Raw genomic sequence first — 3,672 nt, forward strand, 5'->3', positions numbered from 1 at the left:
CTTGCCCAGACAGCGCCCCCCCACATGCACACGGCCCCCCCATACCTCCTGGTAATGCTCCATGATTCCAGCCTCACCTGCCCCTTGCACTCCTGAACACCACTCTGCCTGCCAGCAGCCCCACAGGGAGTTTGGTGAATTGTTGCAGTTCATGGTGGAGAGAAGGGGGATTTTGAGCACCCTGTGACAGCTCATCAAAATTTCCCATGTGGACTTCAGGCCCAAATAATTGCCCACCCCTGATCTAGTGCTTATACAACTGGGCTAAAACATAAAAATATTGTCTTTAGAATTTCTCAGTATGGATTTTCAGCCTCCGCTAACTGGGGAGTCAGCATTTCATTTTTAAGTTTGTTTTTTTTTTGGTGATTTTGCGGATTTCGTGGACAATCCTGGATTTTGCAGTTTCTGAAATCAATGAAACTGTGAATTAAGTAGGTCCCTAGCTCTGGGATGTGGATATTAACCACTTTGTGCCTGGGAAAGTTTATATGCTTGAATTACAGGTAATATGACTATCAAATAATGCAAAGTTTGAAGGAAGCAGGATACTGTTATGAGTGTGACTAGAATACTGTCCCTGCCACCCTGGAAACTCCCTGCTGCATTTCTAAATCTTGCCATCCCTGGCCTCAGGCAGACATGAGTCCCAGCTTTGTCAATCCAGCTGTGTAGGCTGTGAGTGTGCTGGAGCCTCACAACCCCCAGTCACTTTCTCTGCGGAAAAACCCAATTCTTCTGTGGTTCTGTTCTCCCCACTTACCTGGAACAACTCACACCTGAACAGGAAAAATTCAGCAAGACAGGAGCTTTTATTGGATTTCTGGAACCTCCCCCTTTTCCCACGCCCGCAAACTTCTCCAGCCAGTGATGACTTTGCCAGGAAAGATGCCATTTCAAAATCATTAGTGTCTGAGGGAAAAATCCAGCACCTCTTGCTCTTATAATTTGGAGACCAGGACTCTGATGGAGGCTGCCAGGGGCCTAGGCCTGGGCCCGGGCCCTAGCTCTTACTACCCCTTTTTTAGCCATTTACCCCAGGTCTGGACTTGGGGTAAAGTGAGAGAATCATACTGCCAGAGAACACCCCAAACAGTTTATTCTGGGAAGGGATTTACTTCAACACCTTGCACCTCTAATCTTTCCTTTGTATGATTCCCAGGGCCCTCAGCTAGCACAATACATCATCTAAATCCAGTTTATTTTGGTTGTGGAGCATGGAAGTGGAATTTGGCAGGCAGGGCATGTTCAGCAGCCACAGAACAGAGAAGTCCTCTTTCTCCCCCACTCCTGCTTGTTTTGGAGGTCTGAAAGAAGCTATCAACCCCTTGTTCCTGTGGACACTACAGACAGAGATCCCCTTCCCCTGCCCCTGAGCTTACAGTGATCCCCAAGGAGCACAAAAGCAGTTGGTGATGCTGCATTCCTAAACACAAGAACCACCACGCCTCTGGCATGTAGAATATCATGCTAGACTGCTCCGGACAGATTTCCAAGTCTGTCTCTTGCAGATTTCATAACTGTTTCATCCACCAGCTCCCTCATGCAGGGTGGGATAAAGCAAATGTTTTTCAGCTTCTTGTTCTTTCTTGCTGGACACAACAAATATTTAGAGCTGCATATTCTATGATCACATAAGGTTTACAGGAATTGTATGGGGCAGAAGTAGTTTTTACCTTTTAAGATTAAATCCTTTTGACAAAGGATATCTAAAGTGTTAACAACAAGGACTTGGTTCTCATTGAGAAGAAATCCCTAGCAGGGAGTGTCAGATTCGTTGGGCCCTGCAGGCTGGACCCAGACCACAGAGCTTCCTGTGGGCCAGATTTGGTCTGCAGGGCTTCCCATGGGAAAGGCCATGCTCTGTGGTTCCTGCTTCAGCACATCCCTGGAACCCAGGTTGTTAATGCCACTGTTGCTTGTTTTTGTTTTTTCTCTGCTGCCAATTTGAGTCTCTAGGGGTGACTAAAAATTCCGATATCAGTGACATGTGAGGCAAGGAAGGGAGGTAAGTAGTGTGAACTCCCTGGGTTCTGAAGTTAGGTTGAAACAGCAGGGATGCATGTCACCTCTGCAGGAGTCTGGTATCCATGTCAGTGAGTCCCAGAGATTGAATCTGGACCACAGAGTTGGTGGTCCATTCAACAAGAAGGCCTATGGCCTGGATGACTGAATTCCACATGCCAGATCTGGTTTGTGGGCTGTATATTTAACACCCTGATCCAGGTCATTACTTCCTTCCCCCTTAGGCCTGTCACAGCCCAAGCATGTACATCTTCCAGAAGTATTGTAAAAGCTGTTCTTATTTGAGCAATTGTTTAGCGGGTGATGTTAAGTTTGGAGATACTGTTTGGGGAACTCTTCTCATTCACTGTTGTACTTAAATATGTTATCTGTTCTTATGACTGATTTTGTTCTTCCTGTAAGCGACCCTGAGACTTTTTGGGGGATGGCAGCATAGAAATAAAAACAATGAATAAAGGTGGACATCAGTTCACTCACATTAAAGGCCTCCTTTTATTATGCTGTTGTAAAAGAGGCCTTTGTGTGACTGCAAGACCAGCTTCAGTAGTTCAGAATTACAACAAAACCCAGGATTAGCACTGTGTTTCTTTGTATGAGGAAAACTAGGGAGTTGTCCATGGTGAGTTAACTCTCTCAGTATGTAGGTGTAACCCTTGTTAACCTAAGTAGTATTGACCTGTATGTATATGCACACATATCTGTGTTTGAATATATATGGACATATGTAGAATCATAGAAAATTAGGGTTGGAAGGGACCTCAGGAGGTCATCTAGTCCATCCCCCTGCTCAAAGCATCTGCTCCAAACTCCAAGCTAGCACTATTAAGGGCCATGTTACACTGATGCTGTGAGCCACACAAATGCTGATCACTGTTAGTGCTAGCTTGGAGTTTGGAGCAGTCACACGCTTACTCTAGAAACATTCCCTGACTGTCCCTCACCTGCACAGCTGTGACTGACACTAGAGGACTAGTGGGCAGGGCAGGGTAGATTAGGAGCTGTATCTGTGAGTTGCCACTACCAGGCTGGTAAACCAGGATAGGCTTCTGTCTAGTTTATGGGTGGGGTATGCGAGAGATCCTGGGATACTGGAGGGCTTCAACTTGAGTGGCACATCTGTGAGGAGTGGTCACACCGTAATGGAATAGGAGCTGGGTAGTGCAGATCAAAGACAAGCCTGCCCTGGAGTGGTGTAACTTTGAGCCGAATAATGAGTGCTTAAAACAACTTTAAGGCAGATAGTCCAGGGTTTAAGAACTGCAGGCGCTGCCCAAAATTACTGTGTAACAAGGTCATTAACACTGATCAACATTTGTGTGGTTTACAGCATAAGGCATGATTGATAACTAGCAATCTCTTTAGCAGCCTGTAGGCATGTTCCTATCAGTACTGAAAAGAGGAAATGAAACTACAGTTCTGGCTGTTTGAAGGCTGAAGACGGTGAGGACAGACCCATCCAAGCCCTGTGGACCACTGATTCAGTAGGTCTGTCATTCCTACATGTGTTCTGGCCGCTTGTCAGCTGTGGTGAAAAGCCTCCTAACCCACCTAGGCAGCAGGATTTCTACTAGAGGCACAAGCATCTGGCTGTGGGCAAAACAGAAACAGGGAGGAGGCAGGTGCTTAACATTGGTGACGTGTGGTGGG

Source organism: Gavialis gangeticus, unplaced genomic scaffold (genome assembly GCF_001723915.1).
Source record: "Gavialis gangeticus isolate Ggan-Ray unplaced genomic scaffold, GavGan_comp1, whole genome shotgun sequence".
Classification (NCBI taxonomy): domain Eukaryota; kingdom Metazoa; phylum Chordata; order Crocodylia; family Gavialidae; genus Gavialis; species Gavialis gangeticus.